Here is a 20,054-nt window from a genome sequence, read left to right as displayed (position 1 = left end):
AGGTAAGTATGGACTAACGGAAGCAAAGATCAAAAGCCAGAGACCTGTTAAGAACCACAACGTATTACTTTTCCAGCTGCCCAAATTTAATGGCTACTAGAGAACTGCTAAGAATGTAACCTGCCAAACTTGTCGCAGTGAACTACTAGGGACCACTCAAAATTAGCATGTTCTTTGAGAAGCACATAGCTCTTCTACAAGCTTTTTGAAAATACTAGTTCTCTGAGATTTAATCACCATGCTTATGGTGACTATTTACTTATTATTATTATTATTATTTTACATGGGCAGGCCCCGGGAATCGAACCCGGGTCCTCTGGCATGGCAGGCAAGCATTCTTGCCTGCTGAGCCACCGTGGCCCACCCTACTTGTTTATTTTCTAATCTACTTATTTTATTTTTAAGCAAATGTCTTTCACCTCCCAATTTTCTGGCCAGCAGTGCTTCCTAACATTTCTTGCATTCTTAACATGTGCCCAGAAAACATGGTAAAGGAAAAGATAATAGCACTGGCTGGAATTATTTAAGCAACCTACTCTGTGCCTGGCATTTTACAAGCGGACCTTGGTCCTCATTCGTCTTGTAACTTTATTTGTGCTCCAGCCCAGCGTCCACTAACCTTCCACACTTACATGCTAAATGTGTGTCTCCAACCTTCACAATAATCCTGAAGGACTGGAATGAGTATTCCCATTTTATAGATGGGAACACTGAGGCTAAGAAAGAAGTAACCGACCCAAGGCCACATGCATCATTTCAATAAGCACAGCTCTGAGCTTTGAACCCAAGGTCGTCAGATGATAATCCTTTTTCACTGTACCACTCCTGCCTCTAACGACTTCACAGAAAAGTGCAGTGAGAACCAGTAGCAAATGTATGACAGTACAAGGAATGGATATTACCTATATTGTACCAGAAAATAAGTGTGTTCTTGCAATACCCTATGGTTTTGAGGTGAACCTAATTTCAGAACTTCTATAATATGAAGTTCTGGTTATTTGATCAATTTATGCTACTTATATATTTTTTCCTCTCTGATAGGCAAAGTTGCACTGGACTCACATGTAGGATTGTCTCCTTATATACACAACGATACCTGTCTGGAAGGGGGTAGGTAGATGTGGGGAACTTAAGCCGAGCCTATAATCAATTTAAAATGTCCTAGGTCACAGTCCTCTTTAATAAAACCCATTATTCTTGCCAGGAGACAAGTCCTTTCATCTTTGCACTGGTAGATTTTATTTTTGCAAATCTATCCTATTACTGTGAAATACACTGCATCTTAGACAAAAAGACATGTTCAAAGAGAAAGCTGAAGCAATATGCAAAGGTCTTTGTATCGCATCAAGAGCACCTTACAGGTTTTCGTAATGATTTGACAAACAGGTTAGCAAACAGAAACTTCTGAGCACTCTTACTTCATTTCTCATTCTTTTCATTTTTCAAAAAAAATTAACTGCCAATCTACACATTTTCATGATTATTCCAGAATATTGCTGGTACAAATAACAATGAAAACAAGATTTAAATAGGAAAGCAGGGAATCCAATTTGGCTTTCACACACCTCCACCCCCCACCCCTTCTACACATGCACATAATTTAACTGAGCCACAGAAATTTCTGCTAGTTTGCTCTACTGTGAACCTTCTTACTGAGGGCAAACTAGCTCAGATGTGCAATTCTGTCCTCCCACTTTTCTATGGGCAGGAACTGATATGCAAAAGAGGAAGGGTCAAAGGGAACTGAAGAAGACTTTTAATAATATAGCTAAAAATCATGTTGTTTTAAACATTGTTGGTAAAGAAGTATTTAATACAAAGAGGGAAGAGCACCAACGAATGCTTTTCAATGTCTAAAAGAATCCACCTGTCTTAAAGTGAGATATAAAAAAGATGTTAGATATTGTATTAGAAAGTTTAAAAACTAGAGAAAATGGAGTTATGTTCACAAATATGCTTTGGCAACAGATCCAGTCTGGATTTCAGGTGGCCCACAAATGTTCTGCAATGACAAGCGAATTGTTCTGTGCATCCTCTCTCAGATGTGAGTATCCTTCCAGTGGGGAGGAGAGCGTTCCAGTAAAATCTCAGCTACTATACCAGGGGCTCACAAACAGTAACTATCCCTTCTTGAGCAATCACAGGGAGAGAGACACATACTCAAGATTTACATATGTTTTTATAGGACTTTTCCTGATTTTGACCGTCAACATAGGCCACTTCCTAAGTAACTTCCTCAAATATAAATGACACTTTTTATACTTCAGAGCAAGTGAAAAATCTAAGTTTAGAATCATTCTTTTCTGCCCTCTTACTGATTTTAGAAGAGCTTCATGCATGGCTAGGAACTGAAGGTTCAACAAAAATGAGACCTAGATCTTTAAAAAAAAATACAGAAACTTTCCCCAAATAATGATTTACACAGATGTTTCCCCAAAGTACTGATGTCCTGAAATTTATCATCATATAGTAAAGAGATGGAAGTGCGGATAAACATTTTTTTATGTTCCTATTATTTTCAAAGATTTTCTTTTCATTTTTCCAAAAGAAATAAATACAAAATTACAATATTAACTAAGTTTTCTACTCAGCAAGGCAGCATGCTTCACAATGACTATAATAGCTTATTTTACCTACATAGCAGTGAAGTTATCTTAACACACAAATGGAAGATTTCACGTAGATGTATCAAAACTCAAAAGTAAACCGTAGACCATGCGGGAGACTTGGGTTCAATTCCCAGCCCATGCACTTCCCTAACAAACAAAGAAACCAACAACAAACAAACAAACATAAAATTCAACAAATGGTGCTGTGATAACGGGAAACGCACATGGAAAAAGAATGAAACGTGACCTTGCCATACAGTACAAAATAAAAAAAAAGTAAACCGTAGAAAAAGTCACTTGTATATGCACAACATTTCAAAAAAAAAAAAGCACCTGCAACACTGATGTTTCGCCAATGTCATTTGACTTCGATTAAAAGGAAGGCTCTTTAGCAAGAGCTATATATATTTTTTGAATCCAAGGAAGTACAATTATACGACTCTTCACAGGAATATCCAGTTGCTTGCAAACTTATGAGTTTATTCATTGAAAAATCACTGAAAATGAATCATTGATTTGTTGACTAACACTGTCTATGTACTATAAACTTTTTCCACTTTATTTAGAAACAGTTTGTACCTACTACCGGTAAGTGGGACAACATCCATACATCTCAGGAGAAAGAAACACACAGAGAAAATGCGTCCTAGAGCAAACCTGTGATTCAGTGCTACACAAATACCTACGTATCTCTTATTGCTTGAAATATAAGAGGCCTATACGGTCCAACCTATTATAAGGGGCACTGAATCTTAGGTCCAGAGGAAAAGAGGTGCAGATATCCTGCAAATTAAGATAGCCACATGCTGTCGGGGCTAATCAGAAATTGTCCCTTCAGGTCGCAAACGCTGAGATTATTTCTATCTACAGCACACCTACAAGTTTATCAACTGTAATCAATTAAAACGAGGTAACTTAAAAAATTAAACCTATAAAAAATTTTATCTACATTCACAATTTTAAAACTATGTTCACAGTATATATAACGTGGGATCAAACTTTAAGTTCTTTAAATCATAGCTCTGTCTCTTAATCGCTTTACTACTTGTTCACCCCCACTTCAAACGGTTCATCTGAAGTCAAATTAAGCAGTGTCTAAGTGGAATAAAGGGAAGAATAAATGTGTCAATTATTTAGTAACAAGATTGCTATGGGCAATAAACCAAATAATTACTGGAAGGAGTATCACTTAATATTCTGATTTGGCTTTGTAGTTGGCCCAAATTAGCTAGAAAAGTTCTAGATTTCAATTTTACTCTGTGCTTTGCGGACAGACTCCTTAAGTTAGTCACACCAGCGGCATGCAACATTTACCATAGACTCAGCCCAACCAGAATGAACTGGAAAAGATTCCATAATCAGACCTTCAGTTCACACTTTCTTTATGCAAGCAAGGAGCGGGAAGAAGTTTTCATCTGGTGAAAACTCACAGAAATTTAGAACTTCCTCATTTTTATGGCTGCAAAAACCTGGCAAGTTTGTATTTATTTGCCAGAAAGCATTTATGTCCAGCAGGGAACAAAATACAGGAAAAGTTTGAAAGCCCTACAGTTAGATTATTCGGCAGCCCTTAAATAATTTTAAGTTATTTATTTTCAATGTCTTTACTGTAAGTTTATTTTAGCAAATCACATATCTTTTATGAAAGTCTTGCCTGCCCTTCAAGTGAAAATTTTTTCAACTCATGTAGACATATATAACTTCATGCTAACTCGGGAAAACACATGCAGAAAAGTATTTGAAATTTCAGAATCAGTTTTTTAAAAATAAGTAATTGCCTTATCTTTAACCATTGGCGATAACTGACTGCGTGATTTTAATGTAATGAAGTGGAATACAGAATTTTATCAATACATCTCTACTTGGAATCTCTTTGAATTTCATTTTCATTTTCTGCCCTACACAAAACTACTCACAAATAAGGAGGAAAAGGTCACTTTTTAAGGTTGAAAGTGGGGCTCACACTAGGGAGTCACTGTCTCGCTCTAGTTTCCATTAAAAGCACTAGAGGAAATTTTAGAGTGCCTCAGAAATAAGTTTGTAAAAGATCAATTCCTCATTTTCATTTCTTCTAAGGATTCTAAATTAAACATTTTTCCCCCATTAGGTCTAGAGTGGTATCTTAATTGAGGTATGGTCCAGTTTTATTTGCTCCAGGGTTGCCAGTGAAAATTGTTATTTAACAACAAAAATCTTTCAAAAACTTATAAATCAGTATTCATAGTAAAATGACTAGTTTTAGGAAAGTACTCTACTACCAATCATATTGTTCAATTTTAAACAGTTTCAAACGAACAGCTTTAATGTGTAATTTTAGTGTGTCATCTAAAAAAAGTAAATAAATGAGGCATAAAAATTGTTTCAAAATATACAAGGTCATTTAAAAACACTTCATACATTCTTTGTTGGTTTTAATAATCTGAAAAAAAAAAGCCCACATATGGCAGAAGAGAAAGAAAGAAATAATATTAAGCTGCTTCATCATTTTCCACGTACTCTTTCATTGTACGCCAGGAGCTGTGCACCAACAGTATGTCCATTAACATTAACTTTTGGGGGGCAGGGAGGGTGGAAATGGCGGGAAAAGAGTCAGATTTCCTTTGGCAGTGAGCTGATTGTTGAAGAAAAATGAATCATCCCACACTTGAATGAGAAGATAGGAAGAAAGCACTTTTCCACTAATTAGCACCTGTTTTTAGCAATTCATTAAGCTGTGGCCCTGCGCCATGAGCTATCAGGAGGTGGAGCACGGGGACAACCCGAAAGCACAGCGTGAAAATGGAGCATAATGATGTTCTCCATCAACCAGAGACAGCCCGCCCACCCGCCAGGGCTCTCAGCGGCCAGCCGGGGAGGCGTGAGGGTAGGGTGCTGGGTGCAGGCTGCCCGTTTTGAAAGGGCAGGAAGAGATGAAGAGAAGAGGAAAATGCTGGCTACTCGGAGCTCTGCAAGCACAGCAATGAATCGGGTGGCACTCACCAGTGAACCTGTGCCTCCCAGAGGCCACCGGACAGCTGCACGTCCCACACAGATTTCCAGGGCTGGGGCCTTTGGACAGTGCCAGCTGGAGTCCCCTCTGCCTCAGCCCATCTGGGAAGGGACACTGCTCCCTGGGTTGGTGGGGCCTCCCACTTCCTCCCCCTCAAAGGTTCCACAGCCGCCTTCCCCCTCCACTTGGGTGACAGAAAGGTGGAACCATTTGCTACATATGCAAAAAAGGAGGGAAGATAAGTTTTTGCTCAGGAAAACACAGACAGGAAAGGAGCCTGGGCTTCCTGCCCTAACCAGAATGAGTTCAGAAATTATTAGGACGTCTGATTTGTCAGGCTTGTGGTAGAAGTGTGCACCCTTTTAGTCAACAGGAATTGTGAGTTCCCCAAAGTCAGAAATGGCCATGGGGGAAAAGGAAATAAGGCCAGGCCCCATAACGGGGGAGACAAATGGCTTCTGCACCTGTGACTGTGGGGTTTGACCATTTTTTTAACAGTTTATCACTAGATGTTTGTGCGACGATACCTTTGGAAGCCACCCTATTTGTTACAGTAAAATATGAGAAGGAAAAATAAGACAACTGAAACAATTTGACAGTTGCCTGTAGATAGGCCTCAGTTCCTTTCCCTTCCGCCCTTGTCAGAAGTAGACACACATGGAAACAGAGATGGCACCCGGTTCTCCATTTGGAAAGTTTCTTTTGTTTGTCATTAAACTTTGCATGTAATATGCAGCACACACTGCTAATATTTCAAAATATCTTAAAAAAATTTGTTAGCATACCATCGAAATTTAAAAACGACGTCAAAAGCTTTCAATGAAAGTGACAGCACTGAGAAGTAAAGTCATGGATACACATTACAAGAGATGTAGAAGGGAGAGCTGAAGTGTGGAGTATAACTTAGTAAATTGCAAAGAAGTACAACATCACCGTAGATCTATAGGAAGAAACCAGTATGAGTCACCACCACAATAAAAACAATTTTGTTGCTGTTGCTATAGTTTGGTTTGGGGTGCCCTGAGTTCATGACAAAACCCTACTGCTATCGCACTTCTTATCTGAATTTTAAATGTGTTTGTGAGTGTGTGTGTGTAATGCTGATACTCTGAAACTCAACGTTTCTAAAACCTAGATCAAAATTTTACATGCACCTTTTTGAGCGTTATTTGAAAGCCTCAAAGGATGGGTCACCTGTCATTTTTACATCATGTGTTTTCTACCTATAAAATGGAATGTTATACAACACGCCTATGACACAAACTGACCTCTGAGGTGTCTGCAAATGTACACATAAGGACGCTGGACAGGAAGTGATGGTAAGAATGGGGCAAGCAGTGCACTACCTCACTTCCCCAGAACTGGGGCAGAATGCCCCCCTAAAAACTTGTCAGTCTCAGACACGGGGCATCAGAGAGCAAGGGTTAATGGAAAACCCAAAGGTTCTTAGTTTGCTTTCTGGGAGCTGAATCCACTTACGTGACTCTCCTTTAGAATAAGGCAGCAAAAGCCTGTGCTTATTTCAGAGTGAAATTCTTTCATAATTCCCAAGATGAGAGGAGGAAAGATACAAAACACCATTCAACGAATTTTCAGTTGACTGCTGTTACATTATATGCAGTATTAGGCAGACATCCAAAACACTAAAATCATTAGCACCGAATTTTCACAATTATCAGTAGAAAATTCCATCTTGTTTTAGTAAAGGTCAAAAAAAAAAAACCTTATTATTCAGGTTAGATCTGTTTGAGGTGAAGACTCTTTTCTACCCTGCCCCCATGTGCTTTCTCACTCAGGCTTGTGTGTGCACGCTCTCTCTCTCTTTCTGTGTGTGAATATCATTAATTAATTAATTTCAATATCTATTCACACACATAAACTTGAAGAAAATACAGAATGTATGTATGTGTGAGGATGAGTGTGTTTCACAGCATGGCTTGTAGTAGGCAGTTAATGTGTGTGTGTGTGTGTATGTGTGTGAGAAAGAGAAAGAATATGTGTATGTATTTTTTGTATTCTCTCCAATTTCAAAATTTTGGCCATTAGTATCGACAATGTACTACTACATTAATCAAACAAGAAACACATCGATCCAAGTCAAGAAAAAAATAATCCCCAAACTCTTAAGCCCCTTGTCTAGTAAGGAAGAAGCACTGGTGCACAGTACCCCATGGCTTTGGATCTCTTGGCCAATAAATTCACTATGATCTTAAATCTTCCACACGTGAAATTTTCAAGAGTCTGTGAAGAAACTTCTCAAAAGGGCAAAGAGTAACACAGTCACACTTTTATTTATGAATCTAGTGGTTTCATTCTATAATATCATAATGATGGGCTACTATTGCTAAGCTGCTCCTGAATTTTTGAGGATATGTATTTTTCGAAGATGTAGCACTTCCACTAAAATACTGATGTATTTAAATAAATAGGAATCTTGGTGTTTCTTAAACTCCTGCCTTCAACCATCACCATGAAACAAAAGGGGAAGAAAATATTACCGTCAAAACAATAAAATGTTTTGGCCGTGGACTCTGGTAGGCTGCAAAAGACCTGGCAGCGGTCGCTTATGTAAAAAGGAATAAACACGTAGGTTCACTTGAAAATTCGAAATCAGATCCATTAGATCAAGCCAGAATTGTACTGGATTGTAAATGTGACATCATCCTTTATATCTCAAAAGAGGCACCGTGTAAAAAGATATATTCTTTAACATCTTCTGCATATAATCTGATGCTGCTATCTTTCTGTCCTAATATTTGTCACTGAAACTGTTTAAATTTTAAACCACATACCAAAATAATCTCATTTGTTACTGAAACATGTCTGATACATTCTAATATAAATATTCAGTTTCATACCTAAATTGTTACTTTTTAAACTCCCATGGAAAAGATAGGTACAATTGATCTAATCATCAAAGCTATCCTCAAACAAAGAAATAAATTCAAGAGGCTTGAGCTCTTTTCCTGTAAGTCTCTCTCTCCTCATCTCACAACTAAGGTGAATTAATCCTTCAAATCATTTGAATTTCTATGAAAGTTCAAACATTACACATATTCCAAAATTTTCCATTTCCATAAACTTTTTTTTCCCTCGTCGAACAGAAGTTTATTTGACTAGCAAGAAGATATTTCTTCAGCACCATTTTGTCTCAGAGTTTAAAACAAGGATCAGACCATGAAGAAGTACCTCAAAGCTGAAGTATACTGTCTGCTGCACGGGAGGAAATTAGGAGCCGGGCACTTTGCATTGTAATTGACTCTAAATAGGGCTCCAGCTCCAAGAGAGAATGGAAACTGTATTTGAAAGCCATGCTTGAGCATACCCCATGGAAACATGACCGCTTTCAGTCTCTAGATGCAAGAGCTGGTGCTCCCAAATGAGAAGAAAAAATAATCACACCCACATGAGATTCCTTATAAATCCCACTGCTGCTTGACAAATTAAAAAAAAATACATTTCAAAGATAACCACATATAGCGTGCTTCCTCATTATAAGTGAGGGTTTGCCTGAGACGGTTTTGTGACCTGATAGCTAAACTGCAGTCAGCAAAAGTTCTACCTAACTTTTCAAAACCAGGATAATTCCTATTTTGCACCAAGCAAATAAAACAAAATCTGCATTGTTTTAGAGTATAATTAAAATGCTTTCGCCTCAAAAAAAAAGAAAAAAAATAGGAAAGAACTCCCTTTATAAAAGATTAGAAAGGTTTAGAAAGGTTATGTTCTCTGATCTCCTTATTACGTGTGTGCGTATATATATATGTATATATACATATATATAAGTAAGACTAAGACTAGAAAGTCTTCATGGCAATAGCGGGGTCTGCTCAGAAGTTCCCCCTGCCAGCCTGGTCCTGCACCTGCCTTCATAGTCAGGCGCGGAGGAGGCTCGGACAGAGAGGTAAGCGCTCATAAATCCTCTGGAAAGGACAGGGCGGACCTGGGCAAAACCAGTGGTGGAAAAAATCTTTCCGCCTTGTCTTTTCTCTTTCCTTCTCTATCCTTTTTTTTTTTTTAAATCCACCAGCTACCCCAAATTTTCCTTTTGAAATTCCATTTGGAAAAACTCACGTGGATTTCTGCGTCGCACTTTGGGGGCCAAAACTGATCCTGGGGTACGCAGAGCAACTTTGGAGCGGGCGTTCCCTCTGCCCCGCCGGGCTCTCTCTCCACGCCCTCCTCGCCTGCCTCGCCCGCCTCGCCCGCCTCGCCGTGGCCGAGCGTCGCGCGGGGGCTCGGGTCCGCTCCGCGGGGACCGAGGGGCCGTCGCCGCCGTCGCCGCCGCCGCGCGCGGAGCCGCCCCCGGGCGCCGGCAGCGCAGGCACTTGTTAGAGTGCCCTGCTCCCTCGGCCCTGGTGCTCGTCCCAGCTGTCTTTCACAATGACTTCCTGAAGTTGCTCACTCGCATTGTTCCCCATTTCTCCTGCACACTCCCCGCCCCCCGCCGGCTCGGACCTGGACTTTCGCGCACTCTCCCGGGACGGCCCGGGGCGCAGAGCCGGGCACGGAGCTCTGCACCCTCGCAACCCGCGCGGTCGGACCTCGGGCAGCACGCACCAGGACCGCCTCCGCCCCGCCTGGCCGTCCCCGCCCAGGGCAGCCAAGCCGCCACCTGCACGAGCGGAGAGCGAGCCGCGGGGCACCATGCGCGCGCCTAGCGTACCCCGCGCTGCAAACTTTAGTGCTGCCCACACTTCCTCTTCCCCTCCTCGACTTTCTCTCCCAGCCCGCCCGGCCCCCGCAGGCTGACACACTCCTGAGCTGGGCTGCTCGCGCTGGCCGCGAGTGGGGCGAGGAGCGGGACCTACGGCTCGCGCCCCGCAGCCTCGTCGGCCGCTAGCGCGGCGCCCGTCCGGACAACAACTCCAGGGACTGCGGCGCTGCGGCGGGGACCGCGCGGGCCAAACTTTCCTGGCCGCGCCGGGATCGGCAGGCATATCGCCCTCTTCACCTCACTCCGGACCCCCCAGAGAAGTCCGGGCGGCGGCGGGGGCGCGCGGCCCGTACCTGCTCGCGCCCTCGCCGCCGCCTGCAGCCCGCTCGCCCGCACCGGGCCCGCTCCGCGCGCCGCCGCCGCCTCCACGCGCAGCCCGATCCCGGCCCCGGCGGCGGCGCCCGGGCCCTCCCCTCGCCACTGCACTTCCTCATTCCAGTGCAGCATCGTGGCGGCAGCACCGGGATGCGGGTGGCCGGCGATCTGCGCCGCGCGCCAGGGCAGCGGAGCCTCGGTGCGGGTCTTTGGAAACCCGGCGCTTAACCCTTGGGGGCCCGCAGCGGGCGCGGCGCGGCGTCGAGCCAGGCGGGGCTGGGAACGGGCACGTGCTGAGCTGCGGGGGGTGTGGTGGGACGCGCGCTGCTGGGCCCGGCCACCCTGCTACTTGAGCCATTAGTCCCGGCACCCGCAGACCTCTCAGATGAAGGGAGTTGTGGGACTTGGGATAAGGTAAAGAACTTTCCCCAGTTTCTGGGAGCGTCAGCTGCCCGCCCAGCTCCACTTCCCTGGGAGTGTGACCACTGGCACCCAGGCTCTGGCTCCGCACCCAGGTTCTGGCTCTGAACCCAGGATGTGACTGCCGGCCGGATGGGGGTGGGAAAAGTTGATCCTCCGCAAGTGAGGGGAAGGTGCAGTTCATTTTTCCAGACAACCAATGGAATACCTCTTGACTCTTTTCCCTCCCACCTGCTCACAGCAGAAGTTAGGATCCTGCCTTTCTTCTTGGCCTGTCTCCACGTGCAGGTGTTAAAGGATGGCTGCTGGAGAAGGCGTGCCAGCCGAAATCCTGCAGACCCGTTCAAGGGCCCCTTGTGCCTCAGGCATCTCCTTCCTGAACCCCAGAAACGCACAGAAGACCTTATACCTCTTCACCTCTGAAAAGGGCAACTTTCACGCTTCACAAGGAATTTCTCATTCTGATTAGTCAGGCCCTGCCCGCGAAGTGGGCTTACTTTGAGCGGAACAGTCATGAGTTCAATAAGTTTGCCCGAGGTACTTGCACTGGTACTAGGGGTCCAGAATTGTGGAGGAATTGGGATGCTTGACATAGGCCTCTGCCCTTCAAGATTTGCTGAGGAGCATCCATGTGACAAAATAAAACGTGGGGAGCAGCTCTGAACAGGGTGAAGTGCTCTGGTTAGCTCAAAGAGAGATGGATTTACTTCCAGCAGAGAGAGGGAGGGAAAGTGCTGGGGAGAAAGCCTCTTGGTAAGGGCCTTGAAGGGAAGTAGGGCAAGCTGGCATAGAGGAAGGCATAGGCATCCTTCACCTGGGCATCCTAGGTGGAGAAAATAGGAGGGCAAAGGTGTCAGGCAGGGAACATTACTTCTGGTGTGCGCACGGAGGCCAAGGGTTTGGAGTCGGCTGGAAAGGGTAAGAGGCTGCTGATGGTTAGACCTGTGCACTCTGAACCAGCTTGGCTTTCTGCTATTTCTGGAAACAGGGTCTCCTCTGCTCATCAAGGAACACAAACATCTGGTCAACTTCTTCCTGGATCATTTATGCAACACCTGCTGCTCACTTTGTCCTGAAAGAAATTCCAGTCTGAAGAACCAGAGTCACTTAACTCACTGCTGAAAACCCAGAGGAGATGAGACTGGTAAAAGATTGGTTTAATTCTTAGTTCTTTTCTTCACTGTGTTATCAAACCTCTCTTGAGCCTCATCTGCCTTGTCTGTAAAATGGAATCAGTGTTAATTCATCTTAAAAAGTGCTTGTAAGGATTAAATGAAGCAATAAACATAAAATTCATGGCCCAAAGGGAAGCTAAAACTATTGTAGCAGCTAGGTCACATGACACCTCCAGTTCTGGGATGCACAAGGCACTCAGCCCCTGCCCCCCACCACATCTCTTTAAAGATGTACCATTTGAGTGGGAATTGAGGATTCAAGAGCAGTCATCCAACCAAGGCATGTCCTACTGCAGATAGAGCATATGGCTAAGAGCCCAGACAGTTTAGGCTCTGTGAACTTGGCCAAGCTCCTTAACCTCTCTAAGCCTCAGTTTCCCCTTCTATAAATTGAGGGTGAGAGTATAAGCTACCTCATGGGAGAGTCTGCAGATTGAGCAGATATATATAGTGGCTCTTGTCCTATGCTGGCAGATAGAAGAACACTGTAGGTAGTATCAATTACTTATTCACCCTGCTAACTTCCAGTGTCCCACTGAGATGGGGATGAGCTACAGAGAGTCAGACTTCATATCTCCACCCCCACCCCAAGCAGATGGAGCAGAGGGAACTGAGGTTGCTGACCTGGGGTCTCTGTGTAGACACAGACACTGTGGGACCAGGTGAGAGACTTAAATCAAATGTTGAAGGCATTAGGGACAACATTAGAAGGGAAAACATCTCAGGAAGTTGAAACTGATTGTTTTTTCATTCTAGACCTAGCATCAATTTGTTTCTTTAGGAATACAAAAAGTATACATATACACATACACACCCTATATATGTAATTTGCTATTTTTTGTTTGTTTGTTTGCTATATGGCAGTGGTCACATTTCATTCTTTTTCCATGTGAATATCCCCTTATTGCAGCACCATTTGTTGAAATTTTTTGTCTGTTTGGGTTTTGTTTGTTTAGTTGTTTGTTTTGGGAAGTGCATGGGCCAGGAATCGAACCCAGGTCTCCAGTATGGCAGGTGAGAATTTTATCAATGAACTATGCTTGCACCCCTAATATTTGCTTTTTTATGATGCTATAGTGTTTATAAAGTATAGCTTAGTTTATTCAGTTGATAATCACTAAAGTACCAATTTAACTTCTTTGAGATAACGTTATCAAAAGAATGGAGATTACCTATACAATTAATCCGAAACTACTTATTCAGAGCTACTGGCACTTTTGTTCCAGCAGAGATGTGAAGGGATTTAAAAGGAAAGTGATTTTTATAGAAAAAAAGAAAAAGATGAGTGAGATGATAGGATATGGTTAACAGTTTTGCTTTTTAGTAAGCTGTGTGGATTTCAGCAAGTTACTTAACCTCTCTGAGCATCAGTTTCTCATCTGCACAGCGTATCTTCTTCACAACGGTGTTGACAGAACTGGGTGAAATTAAATGAGAGAATGTATGAAGAAGTTATTATAATTGTATTTTTCTTCAACTATTTTAATCTGTTAAATAGCAATGAAATGATGTCCTCACCCATACTCTCAAAGCTGGAATCAGCAAAAATATTTTAATATGACAGGAAAAGGTTTTTGTAAAGGGAGTCTAGTATCTTTCTACGGTGTAAAACTATTACTGAACTCTTATAGATTTGTCCTAAAAGAACATGAAAAGAAAGAGAAAGACCCAGTTCTTGGATGAAACTTATGCTACAAGGATTCTGGCTGTTTGGTTTCTTTTTCCCAGTTCTCATGATCTCCAGCTTCTGCTTCTGCCATTTCTGAAAACGAAAAGCAGTGGCCAGCGGCAGGGTTCTCTACCTTTTTCCATGGGACGTGCTCCTCCTAGGGTTTGGCTCATCTTCAAGCCCAGGCCACAGGCTCCTGCAAATGTTGGAGGCGAGCGGGGAAGTGGGAGGGAGGAGGTCAGGAGGAGCCTGGACTGGTCCCTGGATGGGCCCTGCCTGGTTAGGAAATGCCTGCCGGCCCCAAGGACACACCTAGGGGTGCTTAGTTGCCCGTAACTTTGGAAAACCCTCTCTGCAGCCTCAGTGGCTCCTGGTTGTGAAACTCACAGAAGTTCGGTGGTCCTGCAGACTGTTCCCATTTCTGGATGGGACAGCCAAATGCTTCCCACTTTATAATAATTCTTTTACCTTGTTCCCTTGGGTTTGTAAGAGAAATAAACGTAGATTCTCAAAAACAGTTACTTTTTAAAAAATCGATGTCATTTGGTTTAGAAGAGATTGAAAAAACAAACTGATTTAGATTAAACTATTTGGAGGTGATTGCTTTGTCTAAAGAGGTTTTTGATGAAAAGTTTTAAAAATATTTTGTATGTGTAGAAGAAAAGAAAATATTAATTGAACTTGAACAGAGCAGGATAAAGGAAAATAGGGAGCAGTGTGCCTTCCTCAGGTTAATTTACTGCATAGGAAGGGAACTGGAGCATTATTTCTGGGGGTACAGAAACTTCTGGTGACCTGAATCCATTCATTTGTTCAACAAGCACATATTTATTGAGTGCCTCTTTTTGCAGGTGATATTTGACATACAGGTAGTTATGAAGAGGCACAAAATGTGGTCTTATCCCTTAAGGGATTCAAAATCTAGGAAAGTAGACAGACAGCTAAATAATTGCATTTAGATTTGAAATGCATTAATGATAAATTCAGACAAAAGCCTTATGGAACACAGAGGGAGAAGACACTGCATCATTGCTAGAGCTGGGGAAAGGCTCTATGGACACAAGGAGGCTTTCTATTACCCCAGGGGGGGGAGAACATATGAAAAGGTGTAAGGAAATGCTTCCTTTCTCCACTTTCCTGGGTATGGGTAGGCAGGAGTGGATGGTTGAGAGGCTTAAAAAGATCTCTTTTTAAAAAAGATCTTTTTTTAGTCTTGACCAAAGACTAATAGTAATATTGTCATAGCCATCCCTTATTAAGCTCAGCTCTGTGGTGGTCGTTTCCAGGCATGAGCTCCCATTTAATAATTGCTCTCCCAGTTTTTCACAAAGACAATGGAGTTCAGAGGGGTAACTTACCATGGGTTGATCCAAGACCAAAGCCTGGAGGCCAAGGGACACAGAGTCCAGAGTCATTCTATTTGAGTTTGATAACTTGGCAAGTTACTAGATTTCTCTGGGCCTCATTTCTTCCTCTGTAAAATGGGAATCTGACTACTACTGCTTCCTTACTCATAGGAATGCTTGAAGTTTAAATGAGTGAATGTATGTTAAACATAATTAAATGGGTCACTGGCAGATACTAACTCCCAAATAAGTTTTTGATATTCTGAAGTATTCAGGAGCCAAGTGGTTGGACTGAGATATAAATCTTGGTCGGCTCTTTCAAGGATGCCACAACCCTCACTTTTCAAATGACTTTTCAAACCATGATGACTTCTTCAGTGGCCCCTCCAGATCCGTCCTCTTCCTCATTCCATGTATCTGTCACCAAATCTCAGCAGCTGGGTCTTTCCCAGGAGAGCCCTGATACCCACTGCTTGTGCCCCGTTTGCCAGCATGGAACTGAAAACTCTGAGAACTAATGACTTTAGGATGTAAAAAGAAAACTTTGCACTTCTCCAATTGGGATACAGCATCTTCCTCTGGTTTTTCTCAATTTTTATAAATTTACCATAAGGCCAAATTGTCTATTTTGGTCTGCCAGACTTGGGAAAGGGGTGGGATGAGCCTGTTTAGGAAAGATTAAAAGTTTGTTAACAGGCTTTCCAACCTCTAAAATCAATAGAAATTTAACCTTGTTATTTTTGTATTATCATAACCACTCTCTCTTATCTGTGTTTATAGGTCATATATACTTTCTGTCTAGTGGTTAAAAGAGGTGGTATAGCTTAGAGGAAGGACGGTGAGCCTTGGGGCTGTACAGTGGAAAAGATTCCTAAAAATCTTGGTACCTCTGTGCAAACGTGTTCAAGTCATCTCACTGATCTGAGCATCAGACTCTCATCTTTATAGCAGGGAAAATGATTCTGCCTGTGGAGTAGTTGTAAGGATCAAATGAGGGCAGGAGTCTGACTCTTTAATCATATCTGATAACCCAGTGTTAGGTCTCCTTTCCTTTCCCTTGTTTGAAGGTTTTCCTGATGATTATTAGAAAGGGCCCGCTAGCAGAGAACAGATGAGAAGACGGCAGAGTGCCTGAAGGGTGTCTCTAGATTTGCAGTTGACTATAGCTTTGACCAATATACAAGTAGATCGTTTCAAGTAGATAATTTTTTGAGATATGCAAGAAAGACCTCAGTGTGATTGGAGCAAAGTCTGGGTGGCTGCAGGAGTAGCAAACCAACCTTTACCCAGTGCTTTAAAGTTCACAAAATGCTTCCATAAATGTTTCATTTGAACCTTGTGGTAGGTTGTTTTATGTATCCCAAAAAATGCCTATTCTTAATTCCAGTGTGTGCAAATCCATTGTAAGTAGGACTTCTTGAAGATGTTAGTTTTAGTGATGATGTGGCCAACTGAAGTAAGGTGGGGTTTTCCTCTGGATTACTGGAGGCTTTTAAAAGAAGATCCAGAAGTCAGAGAAGTGGGAAAAGAGAGGACATTGTTATGTGTCAGGAGAGCCAGGGAAGCCCAAAGATTGCCAACAGTCACCACCAGAACCCTACAGTCTTCCAGGAGAAAGCAAGCTTTGCCTTTATATAGATTTCAGTTTTTTGAGCCTCATAACCAGGTGCCAATAAATTCCCATGGTTTAAGCCAATCCATTGTGTGGTATTTGTGATAGCGGCTCAGACAAACTAAGACACACCTGATGATAGCAAGCGAGGCAAATAGTCAGGAGATCACATTGGACTACTTTTTCTCATGCCATTACCTACTCCTTATTAGTCTCCTTCCTAAAATGCTGAATTTCCCCAGTTGAGGTCCTGGACATCTCTCTCTATAGCCTGTCCCTTGGCATTCTCTCCAGAATCAGTTTTCAATGCCGTGTCTGTACTAATGACTCCAACATTTGCATCTCCATTTCATACCTCCCACTGAAATCAAGACTCATTTATCTTACTGCCTCCTTGATACATTTCCTTGGAGGTATAATTGGCATATCATATTTATCATGTCCCCAAACTGAATCCCTAGTCTTCCCCTTCAAACTTGCTCACCTGCAGCCTTCTTTATTTCATTAAATAGCAACCGGTAATTGCTATTGATGCAACCAAAGAGCATGCTATTATTCTTGATACTTCTCTTTCCCTTACCTTCCAGTCCATCAGGACATCGGGCTGGCTTCAGTTCCAACAGGTATCCATCACCTCTCATCTGTAAAGCAGCAGTGACCCCCTAAATAATCTTTCTCTTTCAGCCTTTGCCCCTGACAGTAGTCAGAGAAATCTTGATGAGAAGCTAAGTCATATCAGGGTCCATCTTTGCTGAAGGGCTGGCCGCCTCACTCAGTGTGCAAGGTGTGAGATTTTTCCTCCTCCCTCTCACTTTATGACTTGTGTTCTTCTACTCTCTCCCTTGCTTGCTACTTCCTAATGTGCCCCCTAACACGCTGCCATATTTTGCTATTCTTCAAACACCCCAGAATTTCTCACTCCCTTTGCACTTACTATTATCTCTGCCTAGAATGTTCTCCTCCTAGATATCAGCATATCTGTTCTACCAGCTGCTTCAAGTCTTTGCTTAAATTTTACCCTAGCAGTGTTCACCCTGTGTAAAAGCGCAATGACTCTTACTTCCACCCAAGCATTCCCTATCCTCTACCTTACCTTATATTTTTTCCACAGTGCCCATTATCTTCTAACATGCTATGTAATTAATATTTATTTTGTTTACTCTTCAGAAGATAGCAAATTATGTTTTTATCTGCTTTGTTTCCCCAGTTGCTAGGAAAAGTAACCAGAAAACTCAACAGGTATTTTCATTTCATGGTGCTCATTTCAAAGGGTGTATCTGACTTTTCTAACTTAGGAAATCATTTCTGCTTAAAAACAAGACAAACATTTATCATCCTTGTTTTACTTTCTGCAGAGGGATTGTGTTTCCTTGGCAGTATAGCTGGAAGGAAGCTACCTTCTCTTACATATCTTCTTGTCCTTTCTGGTCCGCTATGCTCATGTTTATTGCCAGTGTTTCTTCTCTACCTATTTAATGGTCTCTTGATAATGGCTTCAACATGGAATGTTCTGTATTTCTTTCCCTTTTGAATCCATACAGGAGTTGATAATGCAGTTCACACTGTATTGAAATACACGCTATTCTGTTCCTTTCCAAGTTGCTTTCCAAGAAGGAAGCAAAGATGAGTCTTATAGTACAATGCTTCAGAAACTTAATGATATTTTCATAATCCTGTCCAAATTATATGGGACAGTTACTGCAAGTTACTTGTTATCTTGTCGTTTCTATAGAATGTGAATACAGATTATAATGTAGTACGGCCAGGAGAAGGTTTTCTCCAAGTTGGAGATTTAAAACTATTTAAAATATAATATATTCTGTACCTACTCACAGCCCAATGGCCATGTATTCTTTTAATATTTACTCATAATATTCTTATTACTTGCAGATATATTTTTCTAATGAAGAAAAAGAACTGATTTTCTGTGATATGCATTTCAGAAACTGGTAACTTTATTTCCACTTCAGAGCTCAAATACACAATTTCCTTTAGCTTAAACAATGTTTTGCAATTAAACTGAAGGGTTGACTTTTCATTATAATATCCCTTTATTTTCAATGATTATATCTCATAAATATTTTCTGCCAAGCAGGTTGTTTTCAGTGCCTCAATGTACTGAAAGAAATTACATTTTGGGAGAAGGAATAATGTTGTCTTGATTTACAGATGACACCAAAAGCTACTGGAATATGCGACATGAAGGTACCTTCCTAAGAGTTGAGATAAGAAACTAGGGTATGATTGTAGGACAATTGTCTACATTAGAGATACAAAAAGTCCATTGTCATGAATATATGGCTGCCTGTGACTAACCAGGGGATAGAACCAAGGGGTTTGATTTCACTAGCCAACTTGTAGAGTACAGTTGTATATTATTGATCATTTACAGGTCAGCAGATGCATGTTATATTAATTATTTTATAATTATAATAAGATTATTATTTGTGGAATCAAAGTTTGTTCTATCTCCCTCTTAGTCTCCCAGCCTTTGAAGAGCCCTTTGTTCACTTCTTAGGGCAGTATTTGGCCCTTTAGATTCCAATACCATTAAGCCCATAAAGATACCAAATGATTGATGTCATTTGAGCTGGACTACTGATGTAGCAGCATTCTCAGAGCAAGTCCAAATGCAGCGGTCGATACTTATACACTTGGCAGTTGCTACTTCACTACAACAGTGTGCTTCAGTAATCATCACCAAAATACCCTGGACCCATCCTCTCCCAGCACATATTTCTTGTACATTCCTGGAGCTCCTGTTGATTTCAGTGAAAGCTCCAGGCGCTGAAGATAGCAGTGCAGCAGCGTGTGCAGTATTCAAAGATTTATATTTGTGTGGCTTTTGAACTAATCAGCAGAAAGGGCTCATCAATCTTCTCCTTCCCAGGAAGTTGTATCTTTTTACTTTTCGTCTTTTAGATGAGGAAACTGAGCTAAAGGAAGCTCCCAAAGTGAGGAGATTTTTAGAAAAGAAAATACAGCTGTTTCCTGATGACCCAAAATGAGTATTTGACATTGATGTCTTAAAGAGTGGTATCAAGAATCTCGATTACTCAGCAGAAAGGGCATTTTGTAGACACACTCACACCAATGTAAAATTCTGCTACTCTATTTTACTACCCGAACTTTTTTTTTTAGTTAAACCTTGCCAAGATGATCAAAGCAAAAGGGCAGATGGGATAGATTTCTTGCTCTGCCC

The 20,054-nt window shown here is 42.0% G+C and overlaps 1 protein-coding gene and 1 long non-coding RNA gene across 10 annotated transcripts in view; one reads left to right on the top strand and one right to left on the bottom strand.

Annotated features, from left to right (window-relative positions):
• The window catches only part of IKZF1 (IKAROS family zinc finger 1), a 96,771-nt gene extending 86,977 nt beyond the window's left edge, over positions 1 to 9,794 (bottom strand). For 8 of the 9 annotated variants that reach the window (XM_077118997.1, XM_077119032.1, XM_077119048.1 and 5 more), the window contains exon 1: positions 9,673 to 9,794. The gene's annotated coding sequence lies outside the window, so the exon portion shown is untranslated. Of the gene's footprint in view, positions 1 to 5,588; positions 8,333 to 9,672 lie in introns of those variants that run through there. The other variant, XM_077119003.1, reaches the window with a different exon arrangement.
• Positions 9,795 to 11,007: 1,213 nt separating this feature from the next.
• The window catches only part of LOC143648674 (uncharacterized), a 66,627-nt gene continuing 57,580 nt past the window's right edge, over positions 11,008 to 20,054 (top strand). The window contains exon 1 of the long non-coding RNA XR_013158721.1: positions 11,008 to 12,194. This is a non-coding gene — a long non-coding RNA (uncharacterized LOC143648674). The remainder of the gene's footprint in view (positions 12,195 to 20,054) is intronic.

This window comes from Tamandua tetradactyla, chromosome 1 (assembly GCF_023851605.1).
Source record: "Tamandua tetradactyla isolate mTamTet1 chromosome 1, mTamTet1.pri, whole genome shotgun sequence".
NCBI lineage: Eukaryota > Metazoa > Chordata > Mammalia > Pilosa > Myrmecophagidae > Tamandua > Tamandua tetradactyla.
Note: the sequence above shows the minus strand (reverse complement) of the source record. Positions and strands in the feature narration are given on the sequence as shown.